This window comes from Acinonyx jubatus, chromosome C1 (genome assembly GCF_027475565.1).
Source record: "Acinonyx jubatus isolate Ajub_Pintada_27869175 chromosome C1, VMU_Ajub_asm_v1.0, whole genome shotgun sequence".
In the NCBI taxonomy this organism is placed as follows: domain Eukaryota; kingdom Metazoa; phylum Chordata; class Mammalia; order Carnivora; family Felidae; genus Acinonyx; species Acinonyx jubatus.
Window position 1 is genome coordinate 66,601,711 of NC_069381.1, and position 24,181 is coordinate 66,625,891.

The window sequence follows — 24,181 nt, forward strand, 5'->3', positions numbered from 1 at the left end:
GTAGGATTTTGCTTTCCAAAAGACATGATAAAACTGGTTCAAAAATAAGCCTCACCAACATAAAACTTTTTTTCTTGCAGATGTACGTATGAAAATAGCAGTTCCTTGGGGCACTTGGGTGGCTCAGCTGGTTAAGCATCCACCTTCTGCTCAGGTCATGATCACAGGGTCAGTGAGTTCCAGCCCGCTTCAGGCTCTGTGCTAACAGCCCAGATCCTGGAGCCTGGTTTGGATTCTGTGTCTCCCTCTCTCTCTGCCCCCCTTTTGCTCACACTCTATCTCTCTCTCAAAAATAAATAAACAAACAAACAAAAAAAAGAAAATAGCAGTTCCAAATTAATTCTATAATTGCATAATATACTTATAATATATTTACTTAATATATAAATATATATTAATTATATAATTATATAACATATAATATATATTAATTATATATATAACAAATGCATTGTATAAGCAATATATAAATATACATATAACATAATGCCAATATATATTGTATATACTGATATAATAAATATATGAATATTTTACATATATAGCAAAACTTAATAAAAGGAAACCTAATTTAAAATGGAATCAGAAGGGGAAGACTTCCAAGGAAGATGGCAGAGTAGAAGGATCCTAGGCTCACCTTGTCCCACAGATACAACTACATAACACTTTCAAAAGTGTAAATAGCCCAGAAAACGATCTAAAGACTTGCAGAATAGACTCTCCACAGCAAAATGTGAGGAAGAGGACACACTGAAGAGGGCAGGGATGACAGAGATGTAGAAAGGAGCCAAACAATTGATTATAAAAGAGTATTATGAAAAATTATATGCCAACAAATGGACAATGTAGAAGAAATAGATAAATAAATTCCATAATTTCCTAAAACTGAATCAGGAAAAACCAGAAAATTTGAACAGACCAATTACCAGTAATGAAATTAAATCAGTCATCAAAATCTCCCAACAAACAAAAAGTCTAGGGCCAGATAATTGCACAGGCAAATAATATCAAACATTTAAAAAGAGTTAATAACAATTCTTCTCAAATTGTTCTAAAAAATAGGAGGAAAGCTTCCAAATTCATACTATGAAGCCAACATTGCCCTGATACTTAAACCAGACAACACTACAAAATAAGAGAACTAAAGGCAAAATATCTCTGATGAACACAGACGCAAATATCCTCAACAAAATATTAGCAAATCTAATACATTGAAAAAGTCATTCACCATGATCAAGTGGGATTTATTCCTATGATGTAAAGGTGGTCAATGTTCACAAATCAATGTGACACATCATATCAACAAGTGAAAGGATAAAAATCTTATTGTCATTTCAATAGACTCAGAAAAAGCATTTGACAAAGCACAACATCCATTTATGACAAAAATCCTAAGCAAAGTAGGTTTAGAGGTAACATATCTCTACATAATAAAGGCCATATATGAAAAGCCCACAGCTAACATCATACTCAGTGGTGAAAAACTGAGAGCTTTTCCCCTAAGGTTGGGAAATAGACAAGGATGGCCATTTTCACCACTTTTATTCAACAGAGTAGTGGAAATCCTAGCCACACCAATTAGACAACAAAAAGAAATAAAAGGCATCCAGACTGGTAAGGAAGAAGTAAAACTTTCACTATTTGCAGATGACATGATACTATATACAAAATCCTAAAGACCACCAGAACTACTAGAATTGATAAATGAATTCTGTAAGATCACAGGATGCAGAATCAATATACAGAGTTACATTTCATTTCTATGCACTAATAATGAAATAACAGAGCTTAAGAGAACACTCCCACTTACATTGCACCAAAAATAATAAAATACCTAAGAATAAACTTAACTGAGAAAGTGAAAGACCTGTACTCTGAAAATTATAAAGCACGGATAAAAGAAGTTGGAGATGACAAACAAAAGATATTCTAGTCCATGGGTTTGAAGAATATTGTTAAAATGTCCACTATGCAAAGCAACCTATAGATTTAATGCAATCTCTATCAAAATGCCAACAGCATTTTTCACAGTACTAGAACACACAATCCTAAAATTTGTATGGAATCACAAAGACCCCCAAAAGCCACAGCAATCTTGAAAATGAACAAACTGAAAGTATCACAAACTCAGACTTCAAGATATACTACAAAGCTGGAGTAATCAAAACAGTATGGTACTGACACAAAAGAGACACATAGAACAGTGAAACAGGATAGAGAGCCCAGAAATAAACTCATGATTCTGTGGTCAACTAATCTTTGACAAGAGGCAAGAATATACAGTGGAAAGAGACAGCCTCTTAAACAAACAGTGTTGGGAAAACTGGACAGCTACATGCAAAAGAATGAAACTGGACCACTTTCTCACACGATATGCAAAAATAAACCCAAAATGGACGGCAGACCTGAATGTGAGACCTGAAACTGTAAACATCCTTGAAGAGAGCAAGGACAATCATTTCCCTGATATCGGCCATGGAACATTTTTCTGGATGTATCTCCTCAGGCAAGGGAAACAAAAGCAAAAATAAAGTATTGGGACTACATCAAAACAAAAAAACTTCTGCACAGAGAAGGAAACAATTACCAATGCTCAAAGACAACCTACTGAATGGGAGAAAATATTTACAAATGACATATCCAATAAAGAGTATCCAAAATGTATAAAGAATGCAACTCAACACACAAAAACCTAATCCAGTTAAAAATTGGCAGAAGACACAAATAGGCGTTTCTCCAAAGAAGACATAAAGATGACCAACAGACACATGAAAAAATGCTCAACATCACTCATCATCATGGAAATGTAAATCAAAACCACAAGATATCATCTCACACTTGTCAGAAAGGCTAAAATCAAAAACACAAACAAGTGTCGGTGAGGATGTGGAGAAAAAAGAAACCCTCATGCACTGTTGGTGGGACTGCAAACTGGTGCAGCAACTGTGGAAAATTGTATGTATGGAGTTTCCTCAAAGAAAATTAAAAATGGAATTACCATATGATCCAGTAAGTCTGCTACTGGGTATTTACCAAAAGAATAAAAAAAAAACACTAATTCAAAAACATATATGCATCCCTGTGTTTATGGCAGCACTATTTACAATAGCCAAAATATGAAAGCAACCCAAGTGTCCATCAACAGATGGATGAATAAAGAAGATGTGGTATATATACAGAGTAGAATATTACTTAGCCATAAAAAAGAATGAACTCCTCCCATTTGCAAAAACATGGATGGATCTAGAGGGTAAAATGCTAAGTGAAATACACCAGAGAAAGACAAATACCATATGATTTCACTCATGTGAAATTTAAGAAACAAAACAAAGAAAAAAAAAGAGGGACAAACCAAAAAACAGACTCTTAATTGTTGAGAACAAACTGATGGTTACCAGAGGGGAGGTGGGTTGGGGGACGGGTGAAATAAGTGAAGGGGATAAGGAGTACACTTATGATGAGCACTGAGTAATGTATATAATTGTTGTATCACTATATTGTACATCTGAAACTAATACAACACTGCATGTTAATTATATTGGAATAAAAATAACAATAAGCTAAAATGGAATCAGGAGGTCAGGAAGCCAGAAAGGGGAGCTCTCACACCCTACCACTGGCCATCAATTGCAGATTCTAACAGGAAGGGACACACCCTACATTCCCAACAGGAAGAAATCTACAGTACTACCTGTACTACCCTAGCAGGAAGAAGAAAGATCTTCTTGCCTGACAAGAAGCCAATGACAAATTGCCACAACTCAGCCAATGAAAAGCCACTACTCTTTGAACAGTTTATTCCAATGAACTTGTTTATAAGAAACACTCCCAAATCCCCCATTCCCCTATGAAGTAGCATTCCTCACCATTGTTCTCTGGACCTGCCTGTAGGTTTACAATAGTTTGCATATACCAAATTGTAATTCTGTGCTATTCCCAAATAATCCCATTTTTACTGGTAAAATAACCGACAGTTTTAACATTAACAGATGCAAATGAAAGTTTACATTTGAGAAAGAAATAGAGCATTGTTTATTATCACATATGAATAGAGCTAATGTTCATTATGAAATGGAAATGTTTGTCAGTAGGTGTGACATATATCTACTCCCTGAGAGGACCATAGGAAAGCATTACCTTGAACTTCTGCTTAAACTAATGTGCTGTTTTTATTAGCATACACGATGACTGAGGTCTTCACATCTTTCTACATTGTGTGCTGGAGTTAGTGTGCTGGAGCCAAGGCACATCTCTCCCCAATTCCAGGTTCAATTAAATCATCTCAGTAACTTGAAACAGGTCATGGCAAGAAGCTGAGTAGACTTCCCACCCCCACCCCAAACATACAGTCCGTTGTTATGTTGCATTTCCTGGGATACTGGTTAAAAATTCTGGGTCCAATTCCAGTGTGTTGGCAGGTGAGTTTTCCTACACCATCAAGTAATTCTTGATTTGATGGATGTCCTACAATTCAACTTGATTCTGACACTACCCAGATAGAGCATCAGATCCCATAGGTTAAGGGCTCCGTCCCATAAGACTACTGCCCACCCTGTAGGTCAGATACCATTCACAAGCTTAGGTTGCCATTTGTGCTTCTGATCAACTGTCTGTAGGTGGAAGATTCCCATGACCTACTTCCTTGGGTTCAATTAATTTTTGAGAGCAGCTCACAAAACCCAGAGAAACACCCTACTTACTAGATTATTAGGTTATTATAAAATGATATCATTCAGGAAGAGCCAAATTAAAGAAATACATAAAAAAAGATATGGGGAATGGGCCTGAAGGTTCAATGCCCTCCTCAAGTATGCACTCTCTCAGCACCTCCACCAGGTATTCACCAGAAGCCCTCTGAAACCCATTCTTTTGTATTTTCATGAAGGCTGCATTGCATCATGATTGTTTAAACCATTCGCCATTAGTGATTGAACTCCTTCTCTAGCCCCTTTCCCCTCCTCAGAGGTCTGGGGCAGAAATCTGGAGTGAGACTGAAAACTCCAACCCTCTTTTCATATGGTTGGCTCCTCACTCCACCAGCCTTTAGATGCTTTCTAAATGTCCCCTTCATTAACATAAAAAAGACACCTTTTGTCACTCATCATTGAGGACATTCCAAAGATTTTAGTAACTCTCTGCTAGAAATGGCAACTAAGATAAAATATACATTCTTAGTATAAGTCAAAATATTAAAGTGGAGCACTGTATTTCCACCTCCCAACAAGCCTGTATTTCTAGAGATTCTATCTGCTGCCCTGTGCGTTAATGTATTGAGGCATTGCTGGGCAGTGTAATACAGAAGCAGATCATATCCATTGGTTAAGTCTCAGTTCTTACTTGACCCCTCAGCAGCATTCTGGACAGTCAATGCCATTAATGCACTTTCTTCATATGGCTACACAGCACTCTTCTTACTACTTGCTCTTTCTTGGTCTCCTTTGGTGGTTTCTTCTTTTGTTTCCTATTTCTTGAGGGTCTGTAGTAAAATCTGACTTGATTTTAATTTGCACTTACTTAATGCTAATGATGTTGAGCGTATTTTCATGTGCTTATCTACTAACTGTATATCCTCTTCAGTGAAATGCCTGTGCATTTGCTTTGCCAATTTTCTAATTAAGTTTGCATAAAGGAGGTAGGTGCCTCCCCCCAACCTCCACCCAAATTTGGAGGAACAGACATTCAGAGAATGGCAATAGCTCTGTATATAAAAAAAATTTCAAAAGTGTTTTTATCATCTATATATCCTTCCTTTCTGTATCCTGACTTTAACTGAAGGGTCCAAGGGTCACGGAAATGGTTTTCACAGATTTCCTTTGAATATCTGCAAGTACAGGTTTGACACTTCCCTTTGGCATTTTATATCTATTATGCATTGTTAATTTAGATTCGAAAGTATTTAGTATAAATGAGAAATTACAAATTGTAAAATTCAAAAAAAAGTAAATGATGGCAAATAATTCAAATATTACAAAATTCAGAAAAATAATGTTTGTATTAATTTCCTGACATTTCTTTATAAATTTTTTGCATGTATTTTTGGCTGAACACTTCCATACAGTAAAATGCACAAGCCTTAAAGGTACAGCTTGACAAATTTTTACTTGGATCTATACCTACATAACCACAACCCAGAGCAAAATGCACATTTTCAGAACCTCAGAAGGTTCCCTGTTACCCATTTTGGTCAGTATCCACCAAGATTAACACGTAGTCTGTTTTCACCACAGATTCACTTGGATTCCTTTTGAACTCCATGTAAATGGAGTGATATCGTATGTACTCTTTTACGGCTGACTTCTTCCATATATCATTATGTGTATCAGATTCACTGATATTGTACATATCGTCCATTATATCTCTGTGTTTGTTGAAACTTCAATCGTAATGTAACACCCTATCATATGCAACGTCTCTGAGGGTATTATTGTTCTCTCAGTTGCAAAGATTCATGTTGGTTAGTTTCTCTAACTTGTCTATAGGATCAATAACCAAGTATTTTACAGTCTTCTAAGGTCCCCTCTAAAAGGTCCCCTCTCCTCTTTTCCATCCCCTCTGCCACTGTGCTTGTTCAGAGCCTTAGCATCTCATACCTAGAATACTTTCACAGATTTTCTACTTCCGCTATCTCTCCGGCAAAATGTCTCCCCTGGAAGATTAAACTTGTGGGGCAAAGTATTTGTCATGTTAATCTAGACTCAACATAATTAAATATTCTACTTTGTTTCTAAGAAAAAAAAATGAAACACTCTAAACTGATATTCAGTGCCCTTCACAGTCAGGCTTCAATGAACTTCTCCTTTATGACTATAGCAATGAATCTTGAATAATCCCTCTGCACCTAACTACCTTCCCCACAGATAGAATTAATCCATCTCAGGGGCAGTTCCAGCCATCATGCAGTACCCACTTTAAATCCCACTTCCTCTCTGAAGCTTTACTGCAACAACTGATATATAAATGAAGTCTCTCTTCCTTTATGTGGGTACTGTCCCGACTGCTACTACTACTGCTTGTTTTATCTCCCTGAGGAGACTCTAAGTTTCTGGAGAGGAGTTATCACTCATTTGTTATTTTTCAGTTCTGCAGAGGACCCTTGGTAAACTTTAATAAAAAGTTTTATAGAACATTTAAAAGGCCATGGATAAAAGCAACAGTGGGGAAAGTGGCAACAGATGACAAACATTTGCTACTTTCCAAATCTGCTCTGATCAACCCTTATAAATATCAGTTAACTCACCAGTGAGGCTCATTTCCATGCTGATGCCATAAACATAATTCCTGGTAGCTGATTGAGATAATACACTTAAAATAGAGATTTATTCTAATGGGATATATTCCACTGCTTTGTCATAGATATTCTACTTGGCTCATTCTCCTTTCTTATCCTTAAAAGATTTACCCAGGAAGTTATCAAGATAATTCAGTAGTATATTTATATTAACTTCCACCTGAAGAGCTAAAAATATGATAATATGCTATTATTGTGAGAATGAAAGACTAACAACTCAAAGTCCGAAGTTAAAGCCTAAATGAGAGAATGTTTAACACAATGGACCTAGATCATCTAGCAACTGCAGAGCTTTTAAAGCATTAAAAAGAAAAAAAGAGAAAGAGTAGGACATCTACCTAGGCAGCACTTCACATTACAATGATTTAACTTTCTTTAAAAATGAAACTTTTTAGGTTTACATATGAAACAAAAATATCAAACTTCCATCAAGGAGTATAATATAAACAGAAGATATAATGGAGACCATTAGCAGAGCATTTCACCATCAATAATTGGGTAAAGTTACACCCCCAGTTCTCACTATTATGTTATGAAGTCTAGTTCACACCATATATGTTTTCAAAATATAATGCTACCTTTGTAGAGGAAAATCTGCTTATGTGATATTGGAACAAATTGATGTGGTAGGCAGTGAAAATAATACAATTCCCTAGAATAAAAATATATCCTTATGATATCCCCCAATACTATGCAAAACTGTTACTGATGAGAGTTCCTTTCCATTCCCACCTCACATTACTTTCCTGTGCTATTCTTTTTGGAGAGAAGAAAACAGATTCATGTACGAACGTCTCCACAACACTTCAGGGAAAATGAGAAGGGGAAGAATAAATAGTCCATAAACATGATGGGAATTACTTGGAAAATTCCACTATCCAGTTGTTCTAATTTTAGAATTGCCAAGAGACTATCCAGTACATACAGAACTTTGAAAAAAGTTGAAACTACACAGTTTTGAAATAATCCTACTTCCTTTGCCCTGGCTTTCTCCCTGCTTCCCTACATATAACCTTTTCACATATTTATTTTGGTGTCCACATTCTTTGCGAACTATGTTGTTAAACCTAAGACCTCATAAAGTAAATCCTTGCAGTTATGAAAAAAAGAAAGTGAGGTCATTTTGGAGTTGTGTGGCTAATTTACAATCTGAACACTTTTGCATTTTTCCCATTTTAAAGAAACTTTAAAAACTTATCAATAGATTTCTTTGTGGCTTTTACTAATGAAGTTGTATTTTTTTTTTCCCACCAGTGGTAGGTGTTGAATAATTTGAATGGGAATTTGAAGGTTCATGGCTTCCAAACCAGCAGGAGTTAAGGCTTAATTGCTTGGAAATACATTTTCAGGGCTGATACCAGTAACAGAAAAATGTCTGTATGTCAAAAGAGGCTCTGTGCTCATCAGTTAACCATAACATGTGCCACCCCATACCTAGGGACAATGTAACTGCTAACAGCTTGAAGCTATTAAAAATGTACCAATAGGGAACTTTCTTATACATTTTTCACTAATATGCTTCTTCATTCTAAATAAAGGAATAGAGAAATTTTGTACTTAACTACTATCAGTGAAAAGGAAGTTACATTCACCTAGTTTGAGCTTCAAAACACATTACATCGAATGCTGTTCATTAAGGTAACACTTTAGAAGTCACTCATTTGCTAATACCTTCTTTCTGCGTCAACTCAGAAGCTGCCTATTAGATCTGGTTACACTCCAGGGACAAGGATTTGATTTCCAGCTCTGGAGATCAGGTCAAGAATTACAATAACAATTAGTAATTAGTAGTTAGATCTCAATTTACTACATTAGAAGGTCATTTCTCCAAAGCATTTGGTCTCATGAGAGGAAGGGAATACAGGAGACTATAAACTGTTGAATCTTTGAAATCTAGGAAAGAATGTAGAATCTAAGATGCTCCTTGCAATCTTTAGACATTCTAAGTGTAATGAGGTCTTTTGTAAGATCTCATTTTTTAAAAATGAATTCATGTCTTTAGGCCTTAATTCCAGGCTTTGTATCAGCACATACTGTGTAACAAAACAATACTCTAGGCTTGAGGTATGTTTGTCATCTTTAATATGGTAACATCCCTGTGAACATGGACAGAAAATGCGAATATGGTTTAAATACTTCCTACCATCCTTATCAAAAACATGATTAAATTACATATAAAAAATCTAAAAAGTACAATATATTTTAAAGTAGAGTAATACTTTATGGTATGAATATGACTGGTTTTATAAAAAGTAAAACTCTCAGTTAAAAACAGTAAGATATGTGGAAAATGCATTTTATCTTATGTTTTATCATTTATTTATTTATTTACTTGGGAGAGAGACAGAGACAGAGAGAGAGAGATAGAGACTGAGAGAGAGAGAGAGAGAGAGAGAGAGAGAGCAAGCGTGAGAGCAGGGCAAAGGGAGAGAGAGAAACTTAAGCAGGCTCCAAGCACAGGCTGCAGCTGGACACAGGACTCAATCCCATGATTCTTGGATTATGACCTCAGCTGAAATCAAGAGTTGGACACTCAACCGCCTGAGCCATCCAGGGCACCGCATTTTCTAAATTGAGTTCTGTTATCTAATTTATATCCCATTAAATTAGAACAAATTTAATCTTAGTCACTATTGGAACTTCTACCCAATCCTCAAGCTGACATCATGTTCAAGATTCTTGATCCTTACAATGGGTCCATGCAGCTGGATGGGGTGAGGCAGGCTCTCTGGTCATCAATCACACTCTATAAACTTGATTGTAGAGATATGCCATTTACCTATTTGTGCTTGACCATCAGGTCTGGGAGATTTGTTGACTTCATATGGTGTCAGCTGGTGTATGGTGATCATACGTGAGAGACAGTTGTTGATGCCCTTGTTAATATATCCACAGATGCATTCTGTGGGTTTACCTTTCTAAGGTCTCATTGCCTCCACCAGGACACCATCAGAAAATAGGACCCTGGTTCCTACTATTCCAGAGCCTGTACATGTCTTTCCTCTCAACAGCTAGGGGAGTGTCTCTGAGCCTTATGGAGACCTTTTATGTCTCCTGCTTCCTTAGACCTCTTTTTCCCTCAGATCCTATCTTTTTCCATATGCTGAGATTATTAGAAAACAAATTCCAGGACATTTTCTAGGTGACTAATGCATTCAATGTTTCTACATACCCATTCTGAGAAATGAAGCACCCTGCCAACTACTTTAATAAAGGGACAAAGAAAAATTGTCAGAAGAAAAGAGCACAAATTAATACTTCAAAATACCATCCAGTCATACCATTCTCGTGCGTAGAGAATCAATATTTGGAAAGTTTAAAAAAATAGGCTGCATTAAAAGTTTTAATTATTGGGGCGCCTGGGTGGCTCAGTAGGTTAAGCGTCTGACTTCAACTCAGGTCATGATCTCACAGTTCGTGCGTTCAAGCCCCACGTCGGGCCCTGTGCTGACAGCTCAGAGCCTGGAGCCTGCTTCGGATTCTGTCTCTCTCTCTCTCTCTCTCTCTCTCTCTCTCTCTCTCTCTGCCCCTCCCCCACTCACACTCTGTCTCTATCTCTCAAAAATGAATAAACGTTAAAAATTTTTTTAAAGTTTTAATTATCTAATTCAGTGAGAAACAACATGAATTATTCCATATCTAAATGGAATACTAGATACTAGATACAGTATACTAAATACTAGATACTAAATACTAGATACAGTAAAGGCAGGCATTAGTGTTACATTTGTAAATATGTAAGTATTATGAATGATAAAAGGAAGAATTTTACTAGTACAATCTCCCACAGAAAGTCTGCTAGTTTCATAAAGAGTATAGTAAAGTCCTAACAAAAAAAGATAGATGTATCTTTATAGCACTAAGAATTGCATGAGTTAATCATTTCTGGATGCAAGAAACAAAGGCCTCACTTAGGTTACCTCAAGTAATGAAGTGTTATTGCAATGATCTTCAGAATTTCCTTATAGCGGGGGCTTTCTACAGGATATCTGCTTGGAAAGGAAAGCTAAGGAAGTGGTCTAATATTTACTTTTCATAACATACACATAATTTTTATTTACATTGTATGAACTCCTTAATACCTCTAATAGGTAATAAAGTTGATAATAAAATACACTAGTATGTTGACATATAAATAGCATTAGAAAAATTAGTGACTTTTTGAAGGAAAACAGGTGTAAACCTGAAATAAAATCAACAGTACAAAAACAATGAAAGACAAAAATAGGTCAATTTAACTTCATTGCTCTCCATAAAATATAAGAGAAAGTAAAAACCTGCTTCTTTACATAAGCAGTATGATATGATTTGCACATATTTGAAAATAGATTCAAGGAGCTTTCGGGTTATCACTAAGCAAAAAGTAAGCAAAAAAGTAAGAGCCAAACAAGATGACCCAGGACATCTCTCTATCCCCTCTCTTTTGATGTTATGATTATACCATGTATAAGCCAAACTTAGGTATGGAAGTAATCAGTGCTGTAGGTGACCCAGACGTGCTACTGACCTTCTCAAGAGAAATAATAAGAGGAGGGACAGCTGGGTGGCTCAGTTGGTTAAGCATCTGCTTCTCGATATCAGCTCAGGCCATGATCTCACGGTTCATGGGACTGAGCCCCATGTCAGGCTCTGTGCTGACAACATGGAACCTGCTTGGAACCAAATGACCAGGAAATGGACAGCCTAGCAAGGCAATAATTTTAGACCACTCTATTCCATTCAAACACTGCAGGAAAAATATGGCACCACCATCACCCATGCAAGCAAAGGCTGAATGATGAGCTGAGAATTCTACCCTCTCCATGCTATAAAAAGTTACCCCAATCTCTCCTCCAGTGTGGTGTCATGAAAAAAAGAGAAGTAACAAGAGGAAATATAGGTATAAGTGAAAAGGGAATATAAAGGCATGGCTTTGTATTTTACATAAATGCCCAAATTCACACATAAGTACTTGACAACTTTGGAGATCTTGCAAAAGTCTTTTTCCATTGGCTGGCTCTGGACAGGTCAATATAGTTAATAATTCATGTCATTATAATTCCATTTGTCTTACTTATTTACTTAGTTGCATGGAAGAAACTAAAAACTGGGAGAATAGGCAGAGGCTTTTCTTCCTTCTGTCGTGGAATTGTAGTGATCCAAACAGTCACTGCCCTTTCCTGACCATCAGCTCTGGGGTTTAGACCTTTCCAAAGAAAGATGAATAGTGAATAATGCCATCACGGCACAGTGATGGTTCTTGAAATCCAATAGCAGCTTAATATATTGACAATTTTCTGTTACTATATCATCCAGAAAATTATATTCTCAAGCAATTAAACCTTATCTCCTGCTAGTTTAGAAGTCACAAACCATCAAATTTCCTATTTCAGTCAATCAATTTCTATTCTTAGTCCAAAGAGTAATGGCTGGCGAAAGAATGATTTGGTACACAAAGTATATAAAGAGCTATCTAGAGTTTCTGTAGTCTGCAGAACTTTGGGCAAGGCAGCTTTCCTCCAGAACAGTTCAGTACATTTCTGAAACCTAGAGTATGATAGACTCCTTTGTAGTATGTGAATCGATAGGAAAGAAAGTTCAAAGGTATATTAATTGAGAAATTCCTTTAAATAATAATCTATACGTTGCAGACTTAGAACTCATGAATTAACTTTAAAAAGTAAAACATGAAATACATTAAAAAAACACTTTATATAAAACAAAAATATTTTATTACTTGTATATTAATCTTTCAATGTGTAGTCATTCAGAACACTGAATTCCGGGCCTTCAATATTACCAAGTGATTGATACACATACAAACATGTGTATATATGTGTGTGTGTATATATATATATATACACACACACACACACACACACACACATATTTGTATCTAGGTGTGTATATATAACACTTGGAAGTATGCGTATGTGAGTGTGTGTGTGAGTGTGTGTACTTCCAAGTGTTATATTTAACATGGAGCCTGAAACACTTACAAGAGTATGTTTCTCTTCAGCAAAAGGCATACCAAAACAGACCAAAAAATCATCAATAGCTAATCTATTGTGGCTATCCAGGAGACAATGGAGACATTCTTCAAGAGAGAAATTGTTACATCATCTTCCATTCTGTATACAAACTGTAATTCTCTGTGGTGATTTCTGTCTTAATGCATTTTTTATTTTAAAATTTCCACTTTGTCTTGTGGATTGCTTAGAAGTATATTCTTTAGTTCCCAAGTGTTTGAAAAATGGAGAAGATATACTTTTTTTTTTCCTATTCCTCCTCCCAAGTACAACTGGAAGCTCTGAGCATTATATATAAAACAAACATAAGAGAATTCTGAAAGAAGGTAGAAGACAGATAGGGACTTTGGGACCCAAAGAACAATACAGTGGTGAGTTTGTTCTGTTTTCTTCTCACTTCATATATTCCAGACTTAGAGCAAAAGAGGTTAGCAACCTAGCCACACTAGGGAGATCAAACAAAAAAACAGCAACAAGGAAAGTATGTTCTAACCAAATGACCAGGAAATGGGCAGCCTAGCAAGGTAATAATTTTAGACCACTCTATTCCATTCAAACACTGCAGAAAAAATATTGCCCTACCCTCACCCATGCCAGCCAACACTGAGTGATGAGCTGAGAATTCTACTCTCTCCATGCTATAACAAGGTACCTCAATCCCTCCTCCAGTGCGGTGTCATGAAAGGTCTCAGTTATCACTGGAAGGTGAATGAGGAATCTGGTTTTTATACACTCATGGAAGAAATGAGGCAACACGGCCTCTTCTTTTGCTGGAGCAGCATCAAAGAAAGCCAGCTAAAATGCTGAAGATACAGTAGTGAACAAGAGAGATCATGGCTCTCATTCCTGAGGCTAATAATCTAGTGATGACCTGGATCTAAATGTGTGTGATCTTTAAAACACTGTGATATCAAGGTGATATGTACTAAACAATGACTGTGTCTTGCTACAGATTACAAGTCAAAGATCATGCATATCAACTAAGAGCAGATAACTGAAAACTTACATGCCAAGACGAAGAAAGAAGGCAACAGACAAGGCAACCTAGATGACCTAAAGGTGTCCACATGTTTTGATAAAGAATGGTGACTACTTTCCAGATGGAAAGAATTTCATTGTGTCCTGAGAAGCATATACATTTTATGGAGTATTTATGTATTTTTTCATTATATGGAGTATTTATATAACATAGGACAAGTGTGCCTTTCAGGGGTCCAACACAGCTAAATAATTATTGGGCTATACTGATTATTGATATGTCCTGATTTATTATTAATTTACTCTTTACACAATGACAGTAGCTTTAACTATGCTAACTGTGCTTTGGACAGGTTTATGTTAACTGTCAATTGTGGGGATCAGAATGAAAAGATCAAATTATCTTAATATTTCAAATTGTAAAGGAATCATCATCCCCTTTTCTCTAAAATGTTGATATAGGGTGAATCTTTTCAAGATGCCAATCATAAAGATTTATTATAAAATAATCCCACATATAAAGTAGAAGTGATGCATGGATTACAAGGATGACATTAAACAAAGACAATCAAGTGCATGTGATTATTTTTAAGTAATAGGAAAAATAAAAATTGTTTTACATTCTGATATTAGAAATAAAAAAAAACAGATTTAAGTCAAGGATAATAAAGACATCTAGAGCCATACATACAAACTACTTTCAGAACATCTCACATCCCAGTTTTCTCTTTAGTCTTCTTCACTTATAATAAAAAAGCAATAAAATCCAGTTGGTGCTGGTATTATTTGTTCACAGCAAGTAGGAAAACACCTCTTACAGTAACCTTGAAAGAAGGGAAGTCTGTTTATTTTTAGTGGAATATTCATTAGTCATGTTGATCCTGCAAATTTTAATCCCAGAGAGATAAAAATGTATGAATAATAATATTTTCTGTGATCTTGAAAAAGGAGATGGTTTTAACATAATAAAAAATGCACATTAATATATTATCACAGCATTTTAAAAGTTTTGGTAAACAGGATGAATTGGAAGTCAGATAATTAACAGTAAAAATAGAAGACAAATGACCAGTTTTGGACAGGGTTTGCTAAAGAGCCACATCTGCTCTTGTGTAGCAGAGGATGACTGGCATTTAATCTGGAACTGGACCGTTGGGCACTTTTGTCCAGAATTAACATTAAAATGGATGCTTATTATGGATCTTGCAAATGACAGAATACTGAAAACCAACCTTTCATATTATGCCTGTCCCTGACATTCCAAACTTTTTGACCTTTTTCAGTTCCTCAGAGCTAGAGAGGGATGCCCATCTTGTCAATAATGGTGGTAAAGGTTTAACCCTAAGTCAGTGGAAATTTGTATTGGACAATATTCCATTACCTTCATTGTGTTCCTTGGTACCTTATGCTTGTGGGATCTTATTGGATCACATAATGTGACTATTTTTTTTTAAAACTGTCCTAAGTGGGGGGTGCCTGGGTGGCTCAGTCGGTTGAACGTCCGACTTCAGCTCAGGTCATGATCTCACGGTCTGTGGGTTCGAGCCCCACGTCGGGCTCTGTGCTGACAGTGCAGAGGCTGGAGCCTGCTTCAGATTCTGGGTCTCACTCTCTCTCTCTGCCCCTCCCCCACTCATGCTCGCTCTCACTCTCTCTCTCTGTCAAAAATAAATAAACATTAAAAAAAATTTAAAAAAAAAAAAAACCGTCTTAACAGGTTTACCCATTACCTTCAAAATAAAGTCCTAAGTCTTTGGCCCAGAAGTCAAGCAAATGGCCATTTTGGTTGCAATATTCTTAACGTAGTTATCTTCCACTATCTTCCACCTGCTTCCTCATCACATCTTGAACTCTAAAATAGCAATCACATCCTATGTGTGCCTTTCCATTCATTTATCCTGTCATTCCTCTTGCCCTGCACACATATTTCCTCTTCTTCAAATCAATGCCACTTTTCAAGGCATAGCTCAAGTGTCACTGTCTCCAAGGACCTTCTCGCATGCTACTCATGAGGATTTTCCTCTGGGCCTCTAGTGCTTTTGTTTGCAACACTATTATATCACATTATACTTAGCCACGTATTAGAATTTTATTTGCCTCTCTCCCCGTTAAGACTAAGTCTTGTGTTGTATTGGTCTTTCTTTACATTGTGTCACCTTTTATAAACTCCTAACAGTCATGTATTCATAGCTGGCACTTAATGTCTGTTGGTTTTAATTGAATTTTAAATATATATGTACATATAGTTATGTATATATAACACATATCATGTTATTAGAAACATAGAGGCTAAAATAAAGAACCAAATAGAAAGTTAAGACATTTTAGATGTAAAAGTTTCATGTCTAGATAGGACTAAATTTAGTGATGCTAAAATATCTTTTCAAAATAAGCAGGAAAAAAGAAAAGTAAAACATAATACACAAGCATTTTAGACTCAGTATTTAGCCTTAAGACAAGATTCTAAGGCAGAGAACACAAGGTTAAAAGCCTGTAAGGAGCACACAGTTCACAGATATGTGGGAAGCAGGTTGATTTATGATGGATAAACTGCTAAAAAAGTGAAGCCATTATCCAGGCCCAACTGGTTTGGCCATGGACTAATATGAGCCCCAAACTACCTGACTTTGGACTTTTTAAGAGAAGGAAAAATCCAGATTTTTATATGAAAACTCATTTTCTTTTGGGATGCCTGGGTGGCTCAGTCAGTTTAAGTATCCAACTCTTGATTTCAGCTCAGGTCATGATCTCATGGTTCATGAGTTTGAGCCCCACATTGGGCTCCACACTGACAGTATGGAGCCTGCTTGGATGCTTGCTCGCTCTCTCTCTCTCTCTCAAAGTAAATAAGATATTAAAAAAGAAAAGTAATTTTATTTTAAAATAGCAAATAATTCCAAAAAAAGAAAAAAAAAAAACACTTACAGTTGAATAAAAAAAATCCCATGTCAACTGGCAGTCTCTGATTCCTGTTCTAAAACTTTTATTAAAGATTATTAAAATGAAGGGGAATGGTAAAATTAAAAGCTACAGTTGGAGATAAGTAAAAAATCCAACATATCTGTTTTGAAGCACACACTTGAAGATCATGAGTGGTTTATGCAAATTTAAGGAAGGAATAATGGCAGCAGATATAGCTGAAGCAGTGACAAGAAAGAACTATTTTGACATAAAAGGTTGATTTTAGAACTGCAAGGTTTAATCTAAGTTATATTAACTACTCTTTGTTAGCACTGTGTCTATGTGCCTAGCTTTGTAAACGTTCCACAATATTGTTTTTTCAATCTTCCGAATGGACCTACATAGTAAGAATTATTATTTCAGATCAGAAAACTTAGGCATAGAAATTAAATAACTTTCCCCAAGGTGCTCACATGGTAAGTAAATCAACTCCAGTTGTGAACTACAAAGTTGCTCTCCAGTTATTTGGGTCTAACATTAGGGATGTGTGTGTTCAGCTGACTCCTATTGGCTATTCATGGAGCTCATCATCTCTAGGTGTTCACAATTAACTTCTGGGACTGGGAAACTAACAACCAGCCATTAGACATGATGCTACTGAAATGGCCTGAGGATCCTATCAGTAACTAGCAGTTACCCTAGTCGACACCTCTGAGGATGTCTCTAAGACAGCTGCCAGGTAACAGAAGAGGACTTATTACTGAACTATTTGTATAGTTGAGGAAAAAAATGCTGCCAGAAGCCCATTTGGAGCAGTCTACCTGAGGACAAATTAAGAAGGAACAAACTTAAAAGATGTATATAGAATGAAGAAGTACAACTGATTTGGCAATCAGTCCAACGTGTGTAGTAAAAGAAAATAAGGAGTCAGTAATTAATATGCTTCTCTTTTGGGTTTACTGAGTAGAATGGAAAGGATGATTATAAAGTAGTGTGATAAAAGTACTGAGTATTTTGTGTCAATAGAAGTAGATTAAATAATATATAACACGCAGTTTGACTATGTAGTATAATCATTCTAGCTATATTGATGGGAGTTGAATAAAAATCATTGTTATCAATTCCTAGAATAATTGAGCTTTCCAAGAAGCTTATTATTCACCTACCGTATTTTATTTTTAATCATTAAATTTGGGTTTCTTATCTGAGTCCCAAAGTTTGGCTTTTATTCTCTTGATAAAACATTGACAAGCTGAGAGAAACATTCACTGAGTGCATTTGATGGGCAAATACGCTTCATGCTGTGTTGGATGAGTAACCTATGAGTGGATTTTGGCCATTCTGTTTTGAGCTGTCAGATAAATTTCTCTTGGGCATCTTTCCTATTGCTGTGCATCTGAGCAAAATAATATTTTATTGTTGGTCATAATTAATAATTCATTGAAATATACCAAATGAATGCACTCAAAATATGGATGTAAATCTTATTAGGTCTCTGAATATAGCAGTCCCAGTCCCAGTGTGATTTTTGCAATACGAATTGCAGTTATATGTTAGATCATTCACTATCAGAACAAGTTGAGAATTATAATATAAAAAATTGACACATTCTTTCTGCCTACAAATGAGAAAACAGATTTGTAAAATGTGAAATGAGCCATTCTGGCAAAGTAGAATTTCAGCTTCAAGTGTAAACACTTGAGTTAATGGCTGGGGTTTCTCAATCTCAGAAGCTCTGGTGCATGGGGAGGGTGAAGCAGGGGTTATGGAAGCTCTTCAGCATTTTACTTAGAACATCCTTATAGGACTTAATTAGGCAGATTACCTGTTATGCATGGTGTACTGTGCTGAACACTTTTAAACTGGTATGTCCTCAAGGCAAATGGAAGGCAAAGTCACAAGGAATTACACTCTACACAAATAACTCTGAGCATTTTATTAGTGGGCCTCATAGAAATGAAATCGTCCTTGCCAATGCACCATTTAATGTTTAACTCAATTGAGTACCAAAGAGTTTGTTAAATGTTGAACGGCCATCTGGATTTATGGATCCAACCTGACTACCCTTTGGGTGTTTTTTTTCTTTTTTCCCCTAGTGACAGCATTTGAGCTTTGAAATAAAACAAAAAACCTTCTGCTTTTAACACCATGGGCTTTGTTCTAAATTGCTAGATAGTAGTTCTGGTGTAATTATTTACAAAAAAAGACAAATTTGCTTCTTGCAAAATAATATTTTATAATTGGAACTTCCAAAAAGTAAAAGTGCTGAAGATAATGCCCATGAACAGCAACTGTTTACCAGTGATTTCAGGATGCAAATGTTAACTTTACTATATACGTACATATTGAATTCCTGATTGTATTTAATCATTTTATTCACCTAACCACCTACAGGGAAGGGTCACTATGTCAAGCAATCCTGAATGGTGTTTTGTGTGAATTGGGAACAAAGCTTTTAAAGGCCAGAGGTTTAGGAACATAAACCAGATGTGCTCATTTTTAAAAAGTCTACTTAGTTTGTGGGGGAGAAAGGTCAGCCCCTTAGATCTTTTAAAAATCTTACTGTCAAACACATTCCATGGAAACTAAGCATTTTACTATTCTCAGAGTGCTGCTTTTTTTTCCTCCCCTTTGGATAAAGTATTTGATCTGTATTATACATGAACCTTTCCTACATTTAGAGCACAGTAAGATACTTGAAGATTTTCTTCACTTAAAAACTCCTAAAATATGTCAGAACATTTAAACTTTCATTTCATAGAAATGTTGGATTATTTTTAAAAATTATAATTCCCAATAAAATGTCCGATTTAAATGTCAATTCTCATTTATGAAGCATAAATCTAGATCATAAAATGACTATTAAAAAGACTTTTTTAAAGATATATTTACATAAAGTTGAATAACTGTCTTTAAAGTGACAATACACATGTGTGCAATACTTGTTTTCCACAATAAATTAGGTTCTAAAAATAATATGTATTTTTTATTTATTTTACTTTACTAAGAGAGCACAAGTGGGTAAGAGGGGCAGAGGGAATGAGAGACAGTGAGAGAGAGAGCGACAGAGAGAGAGGGAATCTTAAGCAGGCTCCATGTTCAGCATAAAGCCCGATGCGGGACTTGATCCCACAACCCTGGGATCACAACTTGAGCCAAAATCAAGAGTCAGGTGTTCAACCAACTGAGCCACCTATAAACTGAGGCCCAAAAAATTAGATTTAAAAGGAATTTATTGATATTCACACTTCAATATATTTATAAAATATAAATTATGTTGAATTTTTATTTACACTATTTTTTATACTGTGCATAAAACTCTCATGTAGAAATGGCTATTTCTTTAAAGTAGTCTCTTTAATTTACATTCCCTAACTCTTAACATAAATTACTATCATCTAAGCTGTTAACCTGGCTCTCATCCCACGTTACTCCCGAAGTCAGCATTGTATGTATTCAGTAGTCTGTGCCTTGATGTCTTATGGCCTTGCACTGAATCCTGCTTATTAATTCCATGAATTTGGGTAAGTTGTTTAAATTCTTTAAGCTTCAATATTATCAAGTACAAAATGGAGATAGCAGGGCTCCTGGGTGGCTCAGTGAGTTAAGTATCCAACTTTGGCTCAGGTCATGATCTCAGTTCATGAGTTTAAGCCCCACATCGGGCTCTGTGCTGACAGCTTGGAGCCTGGAGCCTGCTTTGGAATCTGTCTCCTTCTCTCTCTGCCCTCTCCCGTTCACAATTTCTCTCTCTCAAAAATAAATAAACATTTAAAAAATTTTTTTTAATGGAGACAGCATGTGTATTTCCTGTGGTCAATAAGAGGATTAAATGAGAAACTATATGCTAACCTAGTGCCTGGTACATTATAAATACTGTAAACAAATTTCAGCCACTGGAAGCAATCACATAATAAGTTAAACAGTATCTCTGCTTAATAAACAGTGGGAGTGGGGTGCCTGGGTGGCCCAGTTGGTTACGTGTCCAACTCTTGGTCCCAGCCCAGGTCATAATCTCACAACTCCTAAGTTTGAGCTCTGCATCGGGCTCTGTGCTGATTGCGCAAAGCCTGCTTGGGATTCTCTCCCTCCCTCTCTGTCTGCCCTTCTCCCACTGCCACTCTCTGTCTCAAAAATAAACATTTAAGAAAAAAAGAAACTGGTAGAGTTTGAAAAGTACTGAGTTTGTTTTCTAGTTGTGACCCTCTGATCATAGGCAAAATACTTAAAATCCCTTAACTTTTTAAATGCCTATATTAAATTACTATATTAAAACAAAGATTTAGATGACTATATTAAAACTAATCTTATGGACTATTTTGAAAATCCAGTGAGACTCTGTGTGAAATGATCTAACACCATTGCTCAATAAAGTTATATGAGCATTTAACTTGTTTTAAGTTTATTTATTTTGAGAGAGAGAGCTAACAGGAGGGAGGCAAAGAGACAGAATCCCAAGCAGGCTTTGCCAGCGAAGAGCCCGATAGGGTGCTTGAATCCACGAACTGTGAGATCATGACCTGAACTGAGGCTTAACTGACTGAGCCACCCAGATGTCCCATATAAGCATTTAATTTAAAAGGCTTTATAAATTTCACTTCTATTGTTAAAATAATTTGCATTTAAACTGAGACTAGATTTAAATATGTATCACTGGACTAAGTATCGCCGCAGAGCCTACAAGTTGCTTTCTGACAGCTTCCTTAGTAATAGAATTCTTGGTTTCGAGCTGGCCACAGAGACATCTGGGATAAATGTTGTATTTTCTAGCCTCAGTGCTCTGTCAGCAGAGAAAAAACAGTAATGGTGAGCCTCTAATATGGCACCATAACTGGGGAAAAAAGGCCTACCACCTGGCAAAATGTTACCTCTTTGATAACAGAATGAGTAGCAATTTGCCCACATTGTAACATACACTTATTCTGCATACAGATTTGTCATTCCTGCCCACAACAATTCTGCAAACAATATCCATAAACTTACTAAATGCCTTCTTCACTCTAATATACCCCACACATTATTGCTTGCGACCAAGACTCTCACTTTATAGCAAAAGAAGCAGAGCAAGGGGATAGTTATCACACAATTCGATAGTCTTACCACGTGCTCCATCATCCAGAGACTGTGAGCCTTACAAAATAATGAAGACCGCATTTACTGCTCAGTAATGGTACCACCTGAAAAATAGCCTTATAAGATTTGGTGATGTATGATAATGTTAACCAACCACCGGTATCATGGTGCTGTTTTTGCCACAACAGTAATAAATCCGTGGGTCTGGGAAGCACCTGTAACAATAGGAGTTACATTTGTCAGTATTCCACTTTACAACCCCTTTAAAAAATGTCACTTCTAATCCCTGTGATCTTGGCCTCTCCTGGTTATCGATTTTAGTCCCCAGGGAAGAAATTCTTCCACAAGGGAACATAATGATACCTCTGTTGGACTGAGAGTGGAGCCTGCCACCTGGCCACGCTACAGTCTCGTGACATTTAATCAACATGAACAAAAAGAAGGTTATGGTGGGCTATGGTGATCGATCCTCATCAATCTTGGGAAAGAGGGTGGCTGCTGCATATTAGGACACAGAAAAGATTTGGAACCCAGTGAATCATCTGGTGGTTCTGACAGAACTGTCCTATCTTCTGCTAAAAAGTTAATGGAAAAACTGTAGCACCTCAACATAAGGAGGACTTCTGACAGTTCTGACCCTCCAAGTATGAATGTTTGAGTCTCCTTCCCAAATAAAGAATGCTATGAGGCTCCGGATGAGAACCAAAGGAAACACAGACTTGAAAGAGGAGGGAGACTATCAGTAACAACCACGGCATCACTACCAGCTGCACAAATGAGGTCTTCAGTAGATAATCACATATTCTTCCTTGTTCTGTGATGTGTGTTTTTCTATTAACTACATTTTCCTCTATCTCTTCCTTTATCCCATAATGTTATATTCATTGTGGATGGTGGTTAATTTTATATTTGTACCCATGGTTTACAATATTAAGGTAGGGCTGTGACTGAATTAGAAATGATCACACAGAGATGGAAACAGTGCTTGATAGGAGTTATTTTCATCTATAGAGGGGCAGTTGCATCCTGTTAGCTAGGATCATGTTGTAGTTCTGGTTGTTCTTGTTCTGAAATTTAGATTTAGGATTAACAGTAACTATGGATGCAAGGACTTTTAGGTAACACACACTGGCACGCAACCTTGGCTTCAAATATGCTTTACTGTACTCTCTTGTACTACACAGGATGGAAAAAAGAAAACTTCCATTTCTAAGTCTCCTCATATCTAGAGCTCTGTTGTAATTTAGTTTCTACCAAGTGCATGTTGTGTCAGATTTGGAACTGAGTTATGTGGCAAGGGGTGCCAAATATGATGCATCCATTTTGATGATAAGGTTTATAGAAGAAGCATCAAGGATCCTAATTAGAGGACTCCCTGCAGTGGTGTGGACAGTATTCCCCACTGGGTCGAAGACAGTGAGGTTCAATAGTCTGCAGCTTCCAGATTCGGTGAATTCTTAAAATGGCGGTGGCACCCTTACTGCTGATATGAGAGGCATTGTGATTTGTGGAACTGGAGAATTCTCTCTCCATTCTGAGCTTGACCAAATCACTCAGTCCTTATAATAATTCTGTTTGTTCAATATACAATATAATTCAGTGTAACAACTATTTATTCTGCATGCATCTCATGTAAAATTGCATTTTAGTACAAAGAAGAAGATAGTCTTTTGTTCAAGGAAATCACAATCTTATGGGAGAGATGGTCACCATGACATGTCAGACTATAATATTATGGAACTAAAAATTAAATGCTACAGGAACTTAAAAGGAATTAATTCTGTTTGGTATTGGGTAAGATTCCTTAAACACTGAGTCTTAAATAGAAAAACTGAACAAAATTTGAAGAAGGCATTTAAGGTAGTAAGGAAGAGTTTCTTAGCATTTCAGGTTAAGATAGGAGAATTCTATGTCTGGGCAAAGGGGCTGTCAG